Raw genomic sequence first — 22,238 nt, forward strand, 5'->3', positions numbered from 1 at the left:
CTAACTCCTTCAATTTAATTTCCAACCATGACTATTTTACTCACCACAGTATATATTTAGTTCCCAGAACAATTTGACTCTCAGAAGGCACTCAATAATGATTGCAAAATTAATGCATAAAGAAAAATTACGACTTAAGTTTTAGACGTGTTTGAGGTGTAATGTCTAAACAGAGATTACAGTAATTAATGATTGTATATATGATTGCGTTGCTTAAGAGAGAGAACTAGTATATATATGTATATATATTTGATAGATATCAGAAAGAGATTGTCAGATAGAGATATAATATTTGATAAAGCAACAAAAATAAGAACATAAGAGCCATTCTCTCCTTCCTTTTGCAGGAAGAAGATATAGAATGAAAAGAGAAGAGGACTACGTACGTTATTCTGAAGCAATTAAAGAAATAATGGAAGATAAATTTTCAAAGGAGATTGAAGAGGAGTCAAAGAGGTAGAAAGAAAACTTAAGAGAAAATGATGACACAAAAACTAAAGGAGGAGAGAATTTCTGCCCAGACAAAGACAAATTAAGAGACATACAAAATTGCTGCCAATTGGTGATTGCTACTAAAGTGAAAAGGCTAAGTAGATCTTTCACTAAAGTAGCCCTTAAGGGGCATAGGTAAGATGGACAGGTAAAGAAGTCAGCAGACAAATCAAGGCTCTGAGGTAACCAGCTGTGCTGGCACCCTGGCAACCTACCATGTTGGAATATACATCTCATACTGATAACTCAGAAACTGTATCTGGGCTCAGCAGGAAATAGTGATTTTTTAAAAATAAATTTTTATTATTATAAAAGCAGTATATGTACATGGTAGAAAATACATATAAGCAAAACAGGAAAAGAAAAACCACCATATTCCCAATTCAGAAATTTAACTATTCTTAAAATCTTATTGTATATCTTTCCAGATCTTTATCTATCCTTACCTATGCATATGTATATATACATATATATACACACACACACACATTTGTGTAGTTCTTAACCAAAATGATATCATCATACTCAACATGCAATTTTGTAACCTATTTATATTTTTTTCAATTAACAATCTCTATCTTTCTTATGTAAACCCCAAATTCAAAATTCCCTATTATCTCCCAAATATCTTTACTTTGAAAATTAGTAAGTAAAAGTAAAGAATTGTTTATTTTTCATTTTCAGTAGGAACTACGTTTCAGGGAAACCAAATAGTTCTAGGTATTAAAGGCAAGTTCTAGTTTACTGAAGAAAGAACATAGGAGGGATTGTGGAATTAGAGTTATTTTGCAATTCTCATTGAAACTGATTCAAATAAGGGTTTCCAACAGGTGTTATAGCATGAGGTTTATGTTTGAAGGGGAACTGGTATAGTATCAAAGTAATATCATTTAGTTTACTTACTAGTCACAAGTTTACAAAGGAGGGGTGAGACTGCCAGACCATTAATTCAGTTGTTAGTCTAAGCATCAACAATAATTGTGGGTCAATAGTATTTGTCTACTGAAAGATGCAACATAAAAATGAACATTGCCTATATGTATTCTAGCCCAAAATGTTTAACTTGAATCTACTAAGTCTTTGTATATCATCTTCCAGTAGAAGATAGGGGACAGAGAAAAAAAGCAAAGCACACTCACTGCAAGTAAGCATCAGATGTATCCAGAAGGTGAAACATTCCATAGGACCCCAGCCTGTTGTACTCAACAAGCCAAAAAAATGTGTGTGGATGGAGGTGGGGGTGGGGTGGAGGATGGGAACTGTGCTATATTAGAAAATACTTAGCCAGATGCTATAATGAGTCTGGATTGGATCAAAATAGCCAGCTGTAAAAGAACATGGGTCTTATTCCATTTGTCATGCCTGTTATAAGCAGGAGAGAGAACAGAGAAGTACCATCCACGGTCTCCACTACAGGGTAGTGATGACTATATGGTAATCAGTCTGATTTGGGCTCTATCAGGACTGAGGTGGAGGTAAATAAAGTCTTCACTTGCTGGAACAATGAGACACTGTTCCAAGGATGAGGCATTCTCCTCTTCGATATAAGGATGAATACAATAGGGACTGTGGATTTGGAAAAATGAGGAACAAATTGCTGATAATATCTAGTCAGTCCCAGGAAACAATGAATAACTATTTCAGAATGTCTTATGCCTTGTCTGTCATTATGAGGATGATTGACTAAGTTGCTTTAGCTGTAGAGATAATAATGCACCAGAAGATTAAGAATGACCTTGACAAGAGTCTCACAAAATGTCTACTTAAGGTCATAGGACTAAAGCAACAGGGATGACCAAAAATTATTAGCATGACATGAATAAGATAAGATGTTCTGGGCTGCTAAGCTATACTATGAAGGCAGAATAATAATTAGGAAATATATGTTCTTTACTGTGCTTAGAGATAAGCTTTGTTTTACTGTGATTCTTTGAACTTAATGTTTTACCAGAGCAAAGTGGCTTAGAATGTTGACTCTATATTGTTAGAGGAGGTCTGGGTGGAGGCTTCAGCTCTTTGAATGGAAAACAGAAATCTGAAATTGGGTCTATCTCCTGGTTGCTGAGGGAGTGGCTTTCAATTTCACATCACATGTGAGATCCCTGTTATGTGCATTGGTGGTTGGATAGATTCTCATAAATCTTTTTACATGGCCTGAGGTTATGTCCATTTATGTATCTTCTGTAATTCTCAGAACCAGGTAAGTCATTGCAAAAGCTGTGGTATCAATAGAAGGTTAGTAGAGTGTATGGTATATGTGTAATTTTCTTCCAAATAAGTGAAGTGAAAATACAGGTAGTAATAGTGTAGAACACCACACTCCCAAAAGGTAGTAAGCGTAATAGTTTATATTTCTTGAGTTCTTTTATTCTTAAAATAGCACTGCAGTTTTGTGTTTTTTTTGTCTTTTTTTGGTTTGTTTTTGTTTTTGTTTTTAACTCCACTGTACAGATGAGGAAAAGAGTCTTGGTAAGATCACACAGCTAGTAATTGATATGGCTAGGATTAGAACAAGATTTGTCTGACTTTAGAGTTGGAGCTCAATCTCTCTATATTATACTATCTTAGTGAGTCAAACTTATATTAATGAACATTTTAATACTGAAGTGATTTCAAGATTTTCTTTGGACCTACTAACTCACAACAGCTTCTGGGTTATCACTGCTAACCCAGTGGGAACATTCAGGCTTGAAATGAGAGCACTTAGTTCTTGTTAGGTATCAGCACCAAAGGAATAAAACATGAAGAGAATACTTTCCTTTTTTCCCCAGACAACAGTCAATGCTATTCAAGGCAAAGCCTAAACTTTTACTTGACATTTTCTGGTACTTTGTGAATTTGACAGTTGTGCATTTGGAATCTGTTCAAATTCTATTTGTAGCTGAATCATGAGAATGCCAAGGAGATCAGTACATCTGCTTCTTAGCATCTCTGGAGTAATCTGTATTTCATAATGCTTTATATAAATTTGAACATGTTAACATGCTTGGATTTATTACCACAGATCAGATGATGTTAGGCCCTTCACAGGGGTTTAATAGAGGTTTGTAGCAAACAGTAAATAGCAAGAGTTGCTTCTGAGTTGAAAACATATTAAAAAATTATAGACATAAGGAAGAAATGATTACTATATTTGGTTAAGGGTAGAAAATAACTAGTAGTAGTACTAGAGTACATTCCCATGGACCTGACCTGGAGGTAGAAAAAAGAAAGTGACATACTTTGAAGGTTTGATTGTTGTTGTCTTTAACACTAAAGTATGGCCCAGTTACGTCTTAAGAGTATGTGTCTCTAAGATATAAGATATTTAAAAAACAAACAAAAAAAATCACATTACCATTAGCACACCTAAAACAATTAACAAAAAGTCCTCAATACCATGTAATAGCCAGTCAGTATTAAATTTTCTTGATTGTCTTATTGTCTTTTTAGAATTGATTTCTTTGAATCAGAGTCTAAAAAAGGTTCATACATTACATTTGGTTGATATATCTAAATTTCTTTTAATCTATAATAGTGCTCCCCCCAACCTTTTTTCCTTGCCTTTATTTGTTGAAGAAACCAGGTCATGTTCCTCCAGAACTTTCCCTGTTCTGAGTTTAGATAATTGTGTTCATATGGTGTACTACTTTTACAGTAATTTAAGGAAAGGTGTGGGGATTAAGAGGCAAATGATGTCAGGTCACAAGACTACTGTGTGACAGCAGAAGGAAGTAAGTGAGGGAGTAAGCAACAACGTAAGACCACCAGTAGTGGTGTCTGTGGCCCTCCCTGGAAAGAGGCCAGCAACCAAATACGAAGTCTTAAATGGAGGTGGTGCTGCAGAGATCAAGGGGTTAAAGAAAACTTACTGGGGGAATGGGATTGGGTTCTGGTCTCAGCTGTGCATGTAAGAATATCAGGCAAAAGTAAGGCTCCCATAGGAACTGATCAAAACAGCTAAAACAGGGCTCAGAACAGTGGGATGAGCTTAACAGGAATGCAGTGGACAAACCTGATTGAAGGATAGGGCAAATACCTTCTTTCTCCATCTTGTTATTTTGGGCACCAGCATTCTGGAGAGAAGAAAGATACTGAGTACTTTCAAAATCTGGCAGAAGGCATTTAGGTAGATCCTGTCCTTGTTGGGAGGGGTAGACAGATGGCTGCTATTTGATAGTGCTGTAAGCATACATGGCACCTTCACTCCCAGGAGAGAATAGCTGAAATGACAGTTTTGAAATATTGTTAGTTAACAGGGTGCAGTCTCTTGCTAGATTCTAATTTGTTTGAGGTGGAAAACCCTACAGATACTGGATAATTTTTCTGTAAACAGAATAGGTCTAGGACCTAGTAGAAATATAACTTTTTTTTTCATTTAAATAATTTAATGCAGGCAGGAAAATGATCAGGACAGAGTGCTGGATAGGTATTTCCTATGCTATTCACAGAAAAAAACAGCCTCAAAAATAGAGTTGCATTTTTTCCTTTACTTTTGTGTGACCTTCTTTTGAATATTCTCTTTGCCACCAATGTAAGTCTCAGCTTGTTTATGTGATACTATTATACGTACTGAGTATGCACTCGGTGTTGAACGAAATGCTGGTGAAGTAGTTTCAGGAGTACATAGTCTTGTCCCTTCTGGGAACTGCTTAGGGCAGCACCACTGGGGAAACATAATTTTTTAAATTGAACAAATTAATGCACAATCTCATTCATACAAACTGAATTACTTGTGATCGCTCAGGAATTTTGTAATCTTCAATAAATACATGTAGAAAAAAGCTAACTGGAGTAATATATACTAGCAATATGTGATCCTTTATATACTATATAAAGGAATAAAAGTCTTTTGGACAGTCTGAGGTGAACTTAATAGATTTGATTTTATCAAGAAAGTATTATAGAGGTAAGTTTTGAAAAATCTCATGTAATGTAGAATGGTTGATGGAAAGGAGAGTAAACGTTTGGTAAAAAAGTTGGTATAATTTACTTGCATAATAGCTATTCATAACTTTGGAAATCTAAGGGATTATGTTTTCCGTGACTTCAATGTTTAGATAATTGTGACAAGTTGCTTTTCATATACTCTCCTGAAATTGAACTTAAAACATTTATAACTGGGAATGTATAGTCTAAGTTGCCATCAGAAAGAAACAGGTTCTTTTCTTTTTAATTTATTTTGAGTTTAGGATGCCCTCTGAGCTGAATTAAAACTCAGGAGTAAATCCTTATACCCTGAGCATAAATTTCTAGCTATTTCCACAGATGTTGTTGAAAATCATAGCATGCACCTAATTTTGAATAGGTAACGTGGGTGGAAAGAGTAGGCAGAGTTTTTCAAAAAAGGCTTAATTGTCTTTAACCTGTGAATACATAATTATATAATTTGTCATGATGAACTTTCATTTTTAGATTTCTATGGTGTGAATCATTAATGCTTCCTAGTTTTGTGAAAAACAGTATATAATTCTGCTTTTTATTACTCTAAATCATGATCTCCTAAATATATGCTAAGTTCTTGGTCTGGTTATTAATAACTCATCTTCAGTTGGTACATTATGCAAATTTGAAAGAATGTCATTATGAAGGAACACACAAACATACTGCAACAGTACAGTTATTTAAAAAGAATATACCAATAAAATATTAATAAAATTTTTCCTATATGGATAAGAAAAGAAAAATAAATTGAAACGTATAGTATTTTTGCTTTTAAAGGCATATTCTGGACTGAGATAATAGTATGAATGGATAAAATACTTGGTCTGATGAAATCTGTTTTATAGTAGATATAAAATGAGAACTTGGTTGGATCTATTTCTGATGTTAGGCATATGAATGATTGCTATTTTTTCTTTTAAAAATTATTAAAATATTTTAACAATTCTTACTATTTTGCAGTCAATGTTTTTTATATTTATCCAAATATTTACCACTTTCAGAGCCCTTTCTTTATTCTCAACTCTCACATCTTCCATTTGTGATCATTTTCTTTCTGTCTTTAGACTTTCCTTTAGTGAAAATCTACTGGTAAACTCTGCTTTTGTTTGTTTGAAAATACCTTTTTTTGGCCTCATTCTTGAAAGACATTTTCAAAAGGTGTTGAATTCTAGGCTGACAGTCATTTTATCTTAGCCTACTGAAGATATTCCACTGTTTACTGACCAAAATCTGTTATCTGTTAAGGTTCTCCAGAGAAAAAGAACCAACAGGATATATGTATACATAGGATAAATACATTATACATATATTATATATACACATATAAAGAGACTTATTATAAGGAATTTATATAGATTAAGAGATTTATTATAAGTAAGTGGCTCACACTATTGTGTAGGCTGGCAACTATGAATTCCATAGGGCAGAAGGTAGGCTGGGAAATTCCACTAAACGTGATGTTGAATTCTTGAGTTCAAATTTGTTAGTGAAAGTTGGTAGGCTAGAAATTCAAGTAAGAATGTCGAAGTCTACAGGCAGAAATTCTTCTAATACTTCCGACACTGAGTAGAATTTGTATTTTCTTTCTGCTGCTTTTAAGGTTTTCTTTGTTTTTTTGCAGTTCCACTATGATGTATCAAAGTGTGGATTTATTATTCTTTAACTTGTTTGGGATTTGGGGAGTTTTCTAAATCTGTGGGTTGGAGTCTCACATCAGTTCTGGCAAGTTCTAAACCATTATCTTGGCAAACATTCCGTTTGCTCTTTCCTAGTCTTCTGGAGCTATAATTAGATTTTAGATCTCAAAATGTCTTCCATGTCACCTAAAGTTTCTTTTATATTTTCATTTACTTTTCTTTTTCTGTTGCATTTGGGATAATTCTCTCATCTCTATCTTCCAGTTCATCAGTTTGTACTTCTACATCAAAAAGATTATTAAACTAGTTCTAGCTTGCTAGTGCTGCAAGAAGGCAAAACACCAGAAATGTACTGGCTTTTATAAAAGGGGGTTTATTTGGTTACACAGTTACAGTCTTAAGGCCACAAAGTGTCCAAGGTAATGCATGAGCAACTGGGTACCTTCACTGGAGGATGGCCAATGGTGTCCAGAAAACCTCTGTTAGCCGGGAAGGCAGGTGGCTGGCATCTGCTCCAAGTTCTGGTTTCAAAATGGCTTTCTCCCAGAACGTTCCTCTCTAGGCCACAGCTCCTCATAAAAATGTCACTCTCAGTTGCTCTTGGGGCATTTGTCCTCTCTTAGCTTCCCTGGAGCAAGAGTCTGCATTCAGTGGCCCTCTTCAAACTGTCTCTTATCTGCAGTTCCTGTGCTTTCTTCAAAGTGTCCCTCTTGGCTGTAGCACCTCTTCAAAGTGTTACTCTCAGCTGCACTGAGTTCCTTCTGTTTGTCAGCTCATTTATATGGCTGCACTGATCAAGGCGCACCCTCAGTGGGTGGGGCCATGACTCCATGGAAATATCTCATCAGAGTTATCAACTATAGTTGGGTGGGGTGCATTTCCATGGAAACTCTCAAAGAATTACAATCTAATTAACACTGATAGGTCTGCCCACACAAGATTAAATCAAAGATAATGGTGTTTGGGGGACATGATACATTCAAACTGGCACATTTGTTTAATGAGTTTTGTTTCAGTGTATATTTTTCAATTCTTGAAGTTCTATTTGGTTCTCTTTTTTTCAACTGTATTTATTCATTCTTTACAATATCTTGTTTCCTGCATGTATTTTCAATCTTGTCTTTTACTCCTTCTTTCATATTTCATAAAGCTATTTTATAGTCTGTGACCCATAGTCTGTTTCTGCTGTCTTTTGTTTCTGCTGTTTATCACTAACAGTGCCTTATTTTCTTCTAGTTTTCTTTTTTATGCTGTTTTGACTATGAGCTGCTCGTTTCCTCATGATTTTATTTATCATCATTCTTCATGGCTCAAAATGAAGATGGGTTCCTCCAAAAAGGATTGGCATTTGCACCTGCCAGGTGTCTAAGAGAACTATTGGTCAAGAATCATTCTTAAGTAGCCACTTAAGCGTTTTGGGGATCACCAGGTAGTATGGATACAGGTTACATTTTTGTTTGAGAGCTGGACTGTGGATCCATATTCTCAGATTATGACTTTGCTTTTCCCTTGTCCACTAGGTGCCAAAGTTTAAGGAAATTTTCCTTACAGACTCTGGGGTAGGGGTATGTATGTAAGTAATGGACAAGTTTATTTCTAGAATATCCTTACACTGAATGAATAATCAGTAGAAACCCAGCTTTGTGTGTGTCACATGTGTCTTGGAGGCAGTCATTAGACTTTTCATAATGGACAGCGTCATGCAGTTTGTCTCTTGTTAAGTCACTAAAACAAAAGCTTATATTAATTGGGTTTGGTAAATGCCTTGAGGGTAAAGGCCGAGTTTAGGTTCTGCTTAACTCTCTAGGTTCCTGCCTTTACTTAGTGTGTTTTGACTTAATTTTCTTACCTTACTGCCAGCTAATCAACATATTTAACAAGATTTAAAAAAATATTTTTCCAGAATTTTTATTTAAGTGTGGCCATTTGTTTTCAATGTATTAAAGTACTTAGTCTATGATATTACCAGAAATAGAAGCCTATATTCTTTATATTTTGTTGTATTATACAAATTTTCCTCAAGGAATATTTCTTTAAGACTAACAATACTAAACAGAAATGCTTTAACTAAATTTGCAAATATTTTGCAAGCAAATCTATAGATTTTATAAACAGACTACTTTTTAGTGTAAAGTTTGGCTGAATGTTTACTAAATATCTGGTTGACTGGTTTGTAGATATCTATTTTTTTATTTTATTAAACAGAAATTTCATTATTATTTAATAGTACTTTTAATCTTGGAAGCACTAATATGCTGGCTCAATTTACTTCAGGTTACATTGTATAAGAACCTCAAAAATTTCCTGGATTTACAAAAACAAAACTCTTGTTTCATGTCAATAGCTGCAGGTCAGCTGTTGTAGTGCTGCTCCAGGGCTGAGAGTCAGTTTTAGGTCTGTTTCATCTATTTTCTTATTCTGGAGCCTGGGCTAAAGAAGCTACTTCCATCTGGGACATACCTTTCTCAAGACAGGCATCACAGAAGCAACAGATTGACTTGAATCTTTCACTCAAATTTAAAGCTTCTGCTTTGACATAGCATGTGTCACATCTACACACAAACCACTGGCTAATACAGGTTACAAGACCAAGCTGCCAGGGCAGTGGTGGGAGTGGGGGGAGTGAATATTTATGACTAATAATACAGTCTACCACAGTCTTGAAAGTTATGTTGAATGCCTTATTTATGGATGAGGTTGTTCACAATCTCAATCTTCTTCCAGAAATTGAAGTCTGTAGTTTATACTCCTGATTAGCAATCTTTGGTAACATTAAGTATTTAACTGGATAGGATAAAGGAAAAAAAAAAATCTTAAGCCACATCTCTCTCATTCTAGGTCAGGTTTGAAATATATTCTGATGGAAAGATCATCTTACTGGTTAGTGATAAATCTGTTTTGGAAAACATAATTTCTCTTTCCCAGAATTGTATAATTAATTAAGCACTAGGCAAAAGAGAGAATTCTCATTTGAGTTAAAATTGGATCATTATAATAAAAATTTATTTTAAAATGTTATTCTTAAAAATCATTCTAAGAGTAGCTAACTTACAAGATATCTCTTAAATTAACGAACAGGAATTATTGGATATTTTTCATTTATGGTGCAAAATCACATATCGCAATTTCTGTTTATGTTGTGATTACACTGAAAATGCTAGACTTAATGATCATTTCCTGAAATCAGAGAATATAATATTTGGAAGGAACCCAAACAGTATCATAAGGATATATTATTTTGTTGCAATTGGTTGTGAGGAATATTAAAAATCAAAATCAAGTTATTTGTGAAAAGTAACTATTACTAGCAATAAAATATAGAAGATACTTACATTTGTTTTCTTATTTCTTCATTCTCACTTGCATTAATTTTTTTTTTTTTTTTTTTTTGAGTGGAGGTGAAAGGAGTTACAGAATTTGCATAATCTTGGGTATACCATGGCCGTTTGTTTCCAATATATGTGTCAGCCATTGGAAAAAAGGTTAAGGACAATTCTTTAAAAAACATCTAGTACAACTCCATAGTTTTATCAGAACTTGAAATGCAGAGAGTAATTACCTAGTTGCACATCTAATTAGCCAACTCTGTAACCTAGGCCTCCTTGCTTCCAGTATAGTGCTTTCCATTCCAACAAATGACCATATTTTCAACAGCCAATATAAGATGTTGAGGCTAAGGCAGGAGAAGATTAGGCAAGGCAATTTGTCTCCAAATCTTTAGTCTCAGTTCTCAAAATAAGGGCAAAGCACCAGGGAAATAGCCTAGATGGTATGTTTCGCATGTTACCTATGCTCTAGAAACATTCTTTTTCAAATCTATTTGATTTCAAATCACAGTAAGAAATATATTTTAAATCACAACAACACAGGACATATTATCTTCACAAATCCTCCCCTCACCCTTCCAGTTGAAACAAAATTTTCACAAAGCAATTATGGCTTTTACTAGAACTGATGCATTCTGATTTTTTAACATTCTATTCAATTTTAGCTTATTTAATTAAAAAATAAAACTGGTTTTTGAATCACAGTTTGAAAAACACTATTCCAGAAAACTGGAGAGAAATTTCAAAGTGTTGACAAACTTCAAAGTTATATTGCATTCACAGAATAATAATCTTTCCTCGTGGTTGTCTGACCTAACTACAATCTCTCAGACTTCAGAACAGAACTTCGTAGAATCTTTTCCTTATTGGAACACCAGTTCATTAGCATATCTCATAGATTCTAAGACTCATTGTCTTTCACATTTTAACACTGCTGAATTCAAGACATGCCTGAACAAATCAGTGGCTTGGCATAGTTCAAATGGCAGTACTTTTTTCTTTCTTTCTTGGGGAACATGATATTATGGAAAGTCTTAGAGTTTTATGAAATATACTAATAATGATTATATAGGCCAAAATTGATTGCTTATGCATTTTAGAGTATCCAGTTGATCAGAATGTCTTCTGACTTCTTGTTAAGAAAATGTAAAGATGAGAATCCCTGAAAAAAAAACCTTAGTTCTGGGCAAGAAGGGAAAATGATTTACCAATTGAGTTTAATTTTAAAGAAAGCTGTCTCATTTGCCTTCATTATTAGCAGGGTTTGATGATCTCTCTGCTTTTCCACCTCACTTATTTTGGTGTTGGTTCTTTCTTTTGGTGACTAGCATTCTACCCTCTTCCTCTCATCAACAGGGTTGGGTGAAAGGAGAGGGTTCCTTGGACCATTATTAGAAAGGAAGGCAAACAGGTTAAGTTCAAAAAGTTGAGGTACTTGATAAAATCAAGAATTAGGCTTTATATTTACAAAATGGAACACAATGCCAAATTCCTATGTTTCTGTTTAAACTGCCACCAACCTAACACACTGTAAAACTTAATGACTGAAAAACTGGCAGGGAGAATCCTGAACATGACTAAGAATAAAAATAAATTTGTTGGGCTATTTTCATCCCAGCATGATTGAAATGCACCATCGTTCTCTCACAAATAAAAACCTCTAATGGAGAGGACAGTAAATTAAAAGCCACAATTAACGTGCTACTAGAAATAGGAACAAGTAGCTACTGAATGCTTTTCAAGCCAGATGTTATACACTACGATGCCTTCTTTTTTTCTTTGCCTAAAACTTGAACCAAGCCCAAGGTTGGGGAGGCAAGTCTCACGCTTAGACCTCGGGGTGGGCGTGCGGTCCTGAGTGAGCCCTGACCAGGAGGCTCGGTTGTGCAGTCTCCTCAGATTAAAAAGGGCCCAGGACCACCAGTCCATAGGGCCTCGCCTCACCAGGCAGCAGGTGCGAGGCCCACGGTGGTGGACTCGCTTCCCATGGCCGCCCACGGGTTTGCGGAGGCTGTTTGGCGGCGACAATATTCTGGCAAGGAGAGGTGTTGACAGTTGCTTCAGCAAGGCTCCCGCCAACCCCGCTAAAAAGGAGACTCCGCGGACGCCTCCGCGCCCCGTCACGTGACGGGAAGAGGGTGTGGCCGAAGGCCGCGAGTCGGGGGGCGGGGCTGAGAGGGGGAGGGCTCTAGAATGTGAAGGATCCTGGCGACTCCGAGTTCCCAGAGAGGCGGCTACGCGATCGATGACAACATTAGGCCGCGACGTGCTCTCGGCCGGAGGCGGTGGTAGCGGCAGCCAGAGCGGCTGCAAGCGTTAGCTTGGCTGCGGTAGCAGCGGCCGCCGGTAGCGGGCGGACGGAGGGAAGGAGAGGTCCCGCCCTGGCCAGTGAACCTCGGGACCAGAGTTCCCGTCCACCTCGCTGGCGGAGCCCGCTGCTCCTCGACTGCGGCGAGACCGCGCCCTCCGTCTGGGCTCGCGCCCCAGTTGCCGACAGCGACAGCGGCCGACAGAAGTTGGCGTCCGATCGGACGCGTGCCGGGCCCGAAACCTCGGCGCGTCACCGACCCGGGAGGAACCGGCCCCCTGCGGTCCGCCTCTCCTGGGGCTCCACACCGGTGAGTGTCGCGCGGATCCCTGAGTCAGAGGCGAGGGATCTGCACCTCTCCGGGCAGCTGCACCCCCTTATCCCCACGTTCTGAGCTCGGGCTGGTGGGGACTCCCTACCACTTAGCACCAGGGAGTTCCTGGTTAGATCCTTTGTCCCTTTTGGAGTTGGTGTTCGAAAGCTAGCGGGGGTGGAGTGTTTTGGGGCCCAAAAGAGGAGCCGCGGCTGGGGAGCAGGGGCGGCGGTCTGTTCGAGCTTTTTGACAGCCCAGAGTGTCTCCTCCTGAAGTTTGACTGGGCTAACGCTGGGTCTCGCTGGAAGCCCCAGCGCCTGGGATAGTGGGCGCTTTGTCGCTTTGTGCGGTTAAGGCGAGATTCCGGTTTTCCTCTGACAGCCCCAGAGGAGGCTGTGCCGTGCCCCGCCCTTGCAGAGGCAAGTGACACGACGTTGTTTCTCTAGACCTAGTTCCCGTGGTATTCTTGTAACGTAGGAGGAAAAGCGAAGCCTTTGCTGTACCTTTAAATTTAATGTTTGTTTTTTAAGCCCTCTCTCAAGAGTGCAATCAGATCCCAAGGATCTTCAAATGGAGCATGCTTTGGTTCACTGAGCCACCCACTCAAGACCGGCTGAGGCGAAGCAATAGTCTAAGCAGATTTTCCATTCACAAAAGTCGCTTAATACTCTTATTTGTGAGAGAGATCTGAGTTGCTGAACATTATATCTACTTTCATTTTATCCAAATGCGGTCTGAAATGATAGGTAACTTGGGCTCCTACTTAGATGGGAAACACTTACCTAACTAATAATATAAGCATTTTGGCGTTAAATAAATAATATAAAGAAGTTTTGCCTTGCTGGTACTGGAAGACGAATGTCTTCTAAATGCTTGTAGAATGTCCTGTGGAAGGCAGATTTATTGTTATTAACCTTCACCTGAAATATGTCCTCAAATTAATGCCATTTTCAAATAATCTTTTAAAATAGGTTTTTCCTCTCCCAGGATTGCAGGAATAGCATAAATTGTGGAGGAACGTGGAAGAATTGCTCATTAGGTTTTCTTCACCCCACCCGGTTTAATCTACGCTTGATTATGCTGAGAGACTGTGATCAGTTTCTATGCTTGTTAGAACTGTTTTGAAGTGCAATTATTAAGATCATGGTTGTCTTATAAACCAGGCTGGGGAAGGAAGAGTGAGGCCATGTGACTTAAAAACCCCTATTAAAAGTACAACTACTTTCAAATATTTGTTACCTGGTTTTTTGGTAGCAACTATGTATTGAATAACTGCCCTATGCCTGTTCAAGATGCTGAGAAAGGGAATTGATGAAACATAAGAACTACCTTTTAGGTCTTTAATTTTGGAAATTGAGTTGTTGAGGTCAAATTCCTTGTGGATAGTTTGAGCCACAATTCATTATGCACAGGTGGTTAAAAAAATGCCTGTTTAATTAAAAATGGTCATGTTTTATTTCTGTTTCATTGAATCATAATATTTATTGTATCTCTGACGTGGATAATGTTGCTATATTTTTCAGTTAGAATTTTACTGCATTTTAGAGGCAACTGTTTTTCTTAAAACACATTTACGGGATTTATAAGTTTGGTGATATTTAGTTTTTGGTTCATTTTTGAATTGAGGACATTAAAATATATTTCTGGGATAAATAAAAATTCTGTGTAATTAAGTTATATTTTAGTTTGCTTTGATTTATGGATGATGGTAATGGTAGCACAATATTGTGAATTTAATTAACAGCACTTAATTGGCTAAAAGGAGAAAAATTGATTGCATATATGTAACTAGAAAAAAAATAGACTGTATATCAATGTAAGCATACATAAACATATGTAAAACACAAATAGGGAACTCGAATGTAAACTCTGGCCTTAGTTAATAGTACAGTTATATTAATATTCTACAACAAACATACCACACTGTAATGCAAGGTGTTAATGGGTGGGTATATGGGAACTCTGTATTTTCTGCATGATTTTTTTTCTGTAAATTTGCAACTTCTCTGATAATATTTTTTTAGATAGAAAGAAATCCTACTTTTAGAAGAAAAATACACTGATAAAAATTACAAATTTACAAGATCTGCATAACCAAAGTTTCTTTCCCTCTAAAGGATTAACTAGTGAGTGATCATAGTACATTTAAATTTGGGGTGGATTATTAGATTAAGTTTTCTAATACTATTTTTGGAAATTTATTGTAATGCAATACCAGAAGTATTAATATTTAATAAGATCACATTCATACCAGCGATCTTGGGGCATTAGGTGATTCAAAAGTAGAAGACACAGGTTCTGCTTTATTTTTATGAGTAAGACCTACAAATAAAAGATAAATACAGCTTGATTAAAAATGCCTCTGAGAACTATACTCATTTTAATGAAGTTGTTATGAGGAGATGGATGGAGGTGATTGATTGGAGCAGTTGTGTTGCAAGTACAGTTCCCTTGTAAATGAGATAGAAGGAGGGATTTCTGGACTGAGGTTGTGTGCATATTTCATGCCACAATGTGGGAAGCCATCCTTCAGAGATTTTAGATCTATCCTTGTTCTCTTTCTTCCCACTTCTCCCATATGCGTATATACTCACAAAGGCATGAAATTGAAAGTCTAATTTGGAAGGCATGATAGAAGGAATTTTTCTCCCTGAAAACTGTTACCAAGTTTGGGAGAGAGAGCTTTCATTAGAGAATTTGTAGGAAGGAATCCTTGTCCTGGATTATCATACTCTTATACCCTATGCTATTTTTAACTTTATTGACAAAGTTTCAGACAATGTAGGCTCTCTATAACAGCAAGGCCCTTGTTTGTTTTGCTCATCGTTGAAGCTCCAAATGTTTAACATTTATTGAATGAAAAATGTAGTTATAGATATATGACTGGGGAACAAAGAAGTATGTGATAATGTAATGCAAACTATATATAAGCAAAGAGGTGATAAAAAGGAGGGATATTAACTTGGAAGGTAACAGCAGGTTTTTTAACCTGGGAAACTGTCTTGGAGGAGGTGATTCTTGAGCTAGATCTTATTGAAGGATGTGTCCAGGGACAAGTGGATGTTTTTAAGTGGGTCGACAGCATGAACCGAACCATTTAAATTGGACTGGTCAAGTCATGTCAGATTCAGCATTGCTATCGCAACTGTTGCCTCTCCCCAGATAAAAAGATTGGTACATATTATAAGAGCTAAGATTTAGAGTACTTGAGTTTTGGAAGTGACAATGCTACAGTGAAAGCAAAGAGAATTGAACTGGGGGTGTCAAAAATTTCTAATTGGAATTTTGACTTTGCATCTTATACAATCAGTGTGCTCTTGGGCAAATCACTGGGCCTTAGTTTCCTCATTTGTAAAATGTGGATAATGATCTCTACTCTGTGTGGGTTGTTGGGAGAGTTAAATTATATAAGGTGTATGAAAGTGCTTACTTAAATATCTAAAACATAGAAGGAGTTCAGCAAATTTTATTTAAAACATTTCTTTGGCTCTGGCTCTTTAAAAAATATTTTGGTTCATTTATCATTATCTCTCATATTTATTGATCTTTGAGTTCAGTTGACCCATGATATTACCTTTAAATTCATCAGTGTTAAAATTTTAGATTGATACTTTTCTTTCAATCAAACTTCATTTTCTGATAGAAATGAGGCTTAGTTTTATTACTTCTTAATGCTGCAGACCACAAGGAATGCTATTTGCATTAAATTTTTAAAGCTTTAAAAAATTTAAGGGATGTGTTTGGCAGAAAAATCTAAGCCTTTAGGCTTTTCTTCTGTACAGAATTAGTTTTTGAAGGAATTGTCCTTGTCTATGCCATCTATCTATCCATTGTTGTGAAGAAATGGGTTTCATGCTATTAAGGAAAAAATCTAGTAAAATTATCCTCTGTGTGTTTTTCATGATGTGAGTGACTGTAACCATGAAGGATCTCTACCTGCTGTGTTTTATTTTAGAATCCAATATTTTTTGAGCAGACTAATAGACTTATGCATTATTTCTTATCTAAGCTTTTTGTTCCAGTGGCTGTATGTTCTTTTATGAATCTCAAAATTTCATTATACTTTATGGACTCTTACAGTGTTTGTGATCATGGTGCAGTCTGTCCTTTGCATGATATTTGGAAGGGAATTTTACTATAAAAAGACTAAGAAGAGTCTTTAAATTATAAAGAAGATGGTTACCTATCATAGTCACAAAAGACTGAATAAAAGCAAAAATGGTTTTAAGGCAAGAAGACTCTTTCCAGATAAAAAGGAGAAGATTTTGATTTGTTAAAAACTTGATAGATTCAGAGGGAGATTGTTGCAACTCCAGAAGGTGTCTTGGTAGGAATGGTTGGTCATAAGAATAGTTAATATATGTTGTCTGCTTACTGTGTACCAGCTACTGCTCTAGAAGTACTTTACACATTTTATCACATTTAATCCTCACAACAATCCTAAAAATCAGGAAATTTTCTTGTCCTATTTTATAGACATGAGAAAACTGAGGAACAGATAGGTTAGTAGTAGGTGGTATTCATAGGTGATGAATTGTAGGTGGCAGAGTCAGGATTTGAACCTGATGTTTTAACTTGACCTTTGCCTTCAGTGCCTGTCCTTTTAACTACCACACTATACTGAGTTATGAATAATTTCAATCTTTTTTAATTTATTAAGACTTGTTTTGTGCCCCGGCATATGATCTATCCTGGAATATGTTTCATGGGCACTGGAGAAGAATGTGCATCCTGATACGTTGGGATGTAACGATCTATATGTCTGTTAAGTAAGTCTAATTCATTTATCATATTGTTTAGGATCTCAGTTTTCTTATTGGTCCTCTGTCTATTTGTTCTATCTGTAGAAAAGATAGTGTCTGGAAGTCTCCCACTATTATTGTAGACATGTCTGTTGCTCCCTTCAGTTTAGCCCATTTGTCTCATGTATTTTGGAGCTCCTTGATAGGGTACATAAACATTATTAATATATAATGTCCTGCTTTGTGTCTTATGACATCTTTCCATTTAAAGTCTGTTTTGTCTGATATTAGTACAGCTACCCCAGCTTTCTTTTGATTGCAGTTTGCGTAGAATATTTTTTTTCCATCCTTTCACTTTCAGTCTCTTTGTGTCGCAGGGTCTATGATGAGTCTCTTGTAAACAGCATATCAATGGGTCATATTTTTTAATCCATTCTGCCAGTCTGTATCTTTTAATTGGAGAGTTTAATCCATTCACATTCAAAGTTATTACTGTGAAGGGAATTCTTGAACCAGCCGTCTTATCCTTTGGTTTTTAGTTGTTAGATCTAATTCCCGCCCCCCCCCCCCTTTTTTTTTCCTTTAAGTTACCCTTACTGATAACTCTTCAGTTCTGGTCTCTTCTCCAGACCTCTCTCCTTTCTTTTTCTCAGCTGGTAGAGCTTCCTTTAGTATTTCTTACGGGGCAGCTCTCTTGTTAACAAATTCCCTCAGAATTTGTCTGTGAAAATTTTAAACTCTTCCTCAATTTTGAAGGAGACCTTTGCTGGATAAAGAATTCTTGGCTGGCAATTTTTCTCTTTCTGAATCTTAAATATGTCATACCACTGCCTTCTCACCTCCCTGGTCCCCGCTGAGTAGTCAGTACTTAGTCTTATGTTGTTTCCCTTGTATGTGGTGAAATGCTCCTTCTCTTCAGCATTTGACAATCTAATAAGTATATATCTCAGAGTAGGTTTATCTGGATTTATTCTATTTGGAGTTTGTTGGGCATCTTTGGTTGGCATATTTATGTCATTTAGAAGGTTTGGGAAATTTTCCTCAATTGTGTCTTGAAACACCCTTCCTAGCCTTTTACCCTTCTCTTCTCCTTCTGGGACATCAGTGACTCTTGTATTTGTTTGCTTCATGTTGTCCATCATTTCTTTGAGATCCATTTCAAATTATTTTATTTTTTCCCCCATTTGTTCTTTTGTGTGCTCACATTCAATTACTGTCCTCAAGTTCACGTATCCTTTCTTCTGTCTCTTCACATATGCTATTGTGTGTCTCTAGTATATTTTTAGTTTGAGCCACAGTGTCTTTTATTTCCATAAAGTCTTGTATTAGTTAGGATTCTCTAGAGTAACAGAATCAACAAGAGGATATCTAAATATAAGATTTTATAAAAGCATCTCATGCAACTGTGGGGATGCATGAGTCCAAATTCCCATAGGACAGGCAGCAAACTGGCAACTCCAATGAAGGTGTTCGATGAACTCCTCAGACAGTGAACTGGCAGGTCTGATGAAGGTGTTCGATGAAGTCCTCAGGCAGCAGACTGGCAACTCCAATGAAGGTGTTCGATGAACTCCTCAGGAAACGCTTTACTGGCTAGCCGAAGAAGTGAAGGTCCTTTATCTGTCTTGCTTAAAAGTCTTCAACTGATTGGATTAAATCCAGCTGATTGCATTCTCTTATTGTGGAAGACCTTCCCTTCGTTAATGTAATCAGGCATAGCTGCAGACAATTGATGATTATTTAATAAACCAGCCTTCTGGTTTACTAACCAGCCACAAATGTCCTTGTAGTAATGGTTAGGCCAGTACTTGCTTGACCAGACACCTGGGCACCATCATCTGGCCAAGCTGACACATGAGCCTAACCATCACAGGTCTGCTATTTTTTTTTATTTACTCTTTAAAATTCTTTATACTCTTGTAGAGTCTTCTTGATTTCCTTCATGTCTTTAGCCATATGGTTTGAGTTGTTTTGGAGATTTGTTTGTACTTCTTTAATAAATTGCTCCAAATTTTGTGTCTCCTGTGGCTTTTTAATTTGTTCATTTGGCTTGTCCATATCTTCTAGCTCCTTCAGGTGCTTTGTAATTTTCTGTTGACTTTAGGCATTTGCTTGTCTTGATATGGTTATTTTGAGAAGTGCAGAATTATGTGAGCATTTATATAAACTTTGGTTTGCTGGAGTGCAGTTTCCCAATCCTACCAGCAGGTGGCATTCTTGAGGCACAGCTGGCTGGAGTGCAGTTTCTGTAACCTACCAGGAGGTGGTGATTGATCTTAAGGTACAGCTTGCTGAGGTGCAGTTTCCCTAACCTACCAGCAGGTGGTGCTCTCAAATAGGTGTTCCCTAAACGTCTCCTGTCCTGTGGGCAGGGTACAAACCAGTGTGGGAACCAATCAGTGCACCCATTCTCCGTGTGCACTGGGGAATGCCTGTCCTGGGGCTGTAATGTGGGCCCTGAGCAGGTAGGCAGGGAGTCTGATCAAGGGCACCCCTAGATGTAATGTGGGCTGGCCTGCTGGTTGTCTGCCTGCCTGGTGCCTGCGAGTCTCTGGGGTGTGGGAGTGGTTTCTGATCTCTGGTATGGCACCTTTCCATTCTCCGCTTTTTGCAGTTGCGCGCCCCCCCCCCCCCCCCACTTCTGCAGGGGGAGAGCAAACCCTTACTGCTGGGTTCCACCATGGGAGCTCCTGCTGTCTGACTGTAGAGAATCAACCCCCTGGCAAACTCTCAAGGTGGGTGCGTGGGAGTGGAGAGCTGCTGCTCACTCCCTTGCTCGGTGGTGGTTTTGCTGCTGCCAGCCAGGAGGCTATCCGACAGGAACACACTCACCACGTCCCTCTAGCTGCCGTCTCTCCTCCGTTTTTGTTGGTGTCCCCTCCACTTACTGTGGGGGACCATCTATTGCTGGTCAAACCCTGAAACCATGGTCCCTGGTGTCCTCCAGCCCCTTTCGAGTTACTTTCATGGAGGAGAAGCCTGTTCTGCCTCACCTACTCCGCCGGAAGTCCCTGAATTGCATAGTTTATTTGTGGTTGTCTCTTATGACAGGTCTTGACTTTAATGACCTTTCTCAGTCTTTTTTGGCTGTGTGATTTGATGAAAATACGCTTTGTAATAAGATAGAATATAGCTTCAATTTCTTCATTTCATTCATATTTGACTGGCATCTTATTTTTAATCTTGGAGTAAAGCAAATAATTATTTACTGTTCATTCAACTACTGTTTTCTCACTGGAAAATTCCTGACTATAGTGGAAAAACAAGAACATAATAAATACAGTATTTTAAGCTGACTTGTTATAATTTCTAAAATTCATATATATATTTAAGAATAACACTGTTGTACAGGATTGGTATGGATTTGTTTTGCAAGGTAATATTCCAGGGAGACAGACCTATCTAACATATTGAAGTTTCCACCATTAAAGTAAGTTGTGTTTTGGTTGCCAAATGTCCACATATTAATGGAAGTACATAGATTCTTACCAAGAAGTCTCAGGTCCCTGTGTCTTTTAGTCAGGGATCTCTAGGGAAACAGTACTGACAGGGGATATATGTAGTTACTGTATAAATATTATGAAATTTTTTATTTTATTGACTCATGTCTGTGCAGCTTGGCATGTACAAATTCCATAGGACATGCTGTAAGCTGGGAATTCCAGTGAAGGTTTTCAATGAATTCCCCAGGAGAAGCTGACTGAAATAAGTTGGAAATTCTCCCTCTGACTGCTGAAATCATCACTTCTCCTTTTAAGGCTTTCAACTGACTGGATGAAACTTCTCTCATTGGTGAAGGCAGTGTCCTCAGTTGGTTGTAGATATAATCAGCCATAGATAAATTGACTTACTGTTGATTTAAATCCATGAAGTTTCCTCACAGTAGCAATCATGCCAGTGCTTCCTTGACCAAACAGTTGGACACCATAACCTGGCCAAGTTGACACATGAATATAACTATCACAGTCCACCCCTTGTCACGTGGCATCCATACACATCTCCTTAAACCACATTAATCTCTAAATAAAAATAGTAAGTCATGTTTTTAATTAACAAAACTTAACTGTCCTGTGTACAACTGGAAACGCACTAACTTTCCCCAGCAGAGGGTGCAAGTTCTTGGTTAATACACTTGTTTTCTTTTTGTTTTTGTTTTTGTTTTTGTTTGGTAGTATTTTGTGTCTGGTTTCTATCACTTAGCATAATTTTTTAAAAAAATTATTATCTGTTTCTCTTAGAGAAGTTGTAGGTTTGTAGAGAAGTCATGTAAAAAATACAACATTCTTATATACCCCCTTTTGTTGACACTTTCTATTGGTGTGGTAGCTTTGTTACATTTGATAAAAGAATATCAAAATATTACCGTTACCTGTAGCCCATAGTTTGCATTATTGTATTTTTCCCATATACCACCCTATTATTAGCACCCTGTAATAGTGATGTACGTTTGTTATAATTCATGAAGGAACATTCTTATATTTTTACTATTTACTACAG

The 22,238-nt window shown here is 37.2% G+C and overlaps 1 protein-coding gene across 4 annotated transcripts in view; it reads left to right on the plus strand.

Annotated features, from left to right (window-relative positions):
• The first annotated feature begins 12,588 nt into the window (after window positions 1-12,588).
• OSBPL8 (oxysterol binding protein like 8) overlaps window positions 12,589-22,238 on the plus strand; it is a 251,023-nt gene continuing 241,373 nt past the window's right edge. For all 4 annotated transcript variants that reach the window (XM_037847119.1, XM_037847121.1, XM_037847120.1 and 1 more), the window contains exon 1: window positions 12,589-12,996. The gene's annotated coding sequence lies outside the window, so the exon portion shown is untranslated. The remainder of the gene's footprint in view (window positions 12,997-22,238) is intronic.

This window comes from Choloepus didactylus, chromosome 8, assembly GCF_015220235.1.
Source record: "Choloepus didactylus isolate mChoDid1 chromosome 8, mChoDid1.pri, whole genome shotgun sequence".
Taxonomy (NCBI): domain Eukaryota; kingdom Metazoa; phylum Chordata; class Mammalia; order Pilosa; family Megalonychidae; genus Choloepus; species Choloepus didactylus.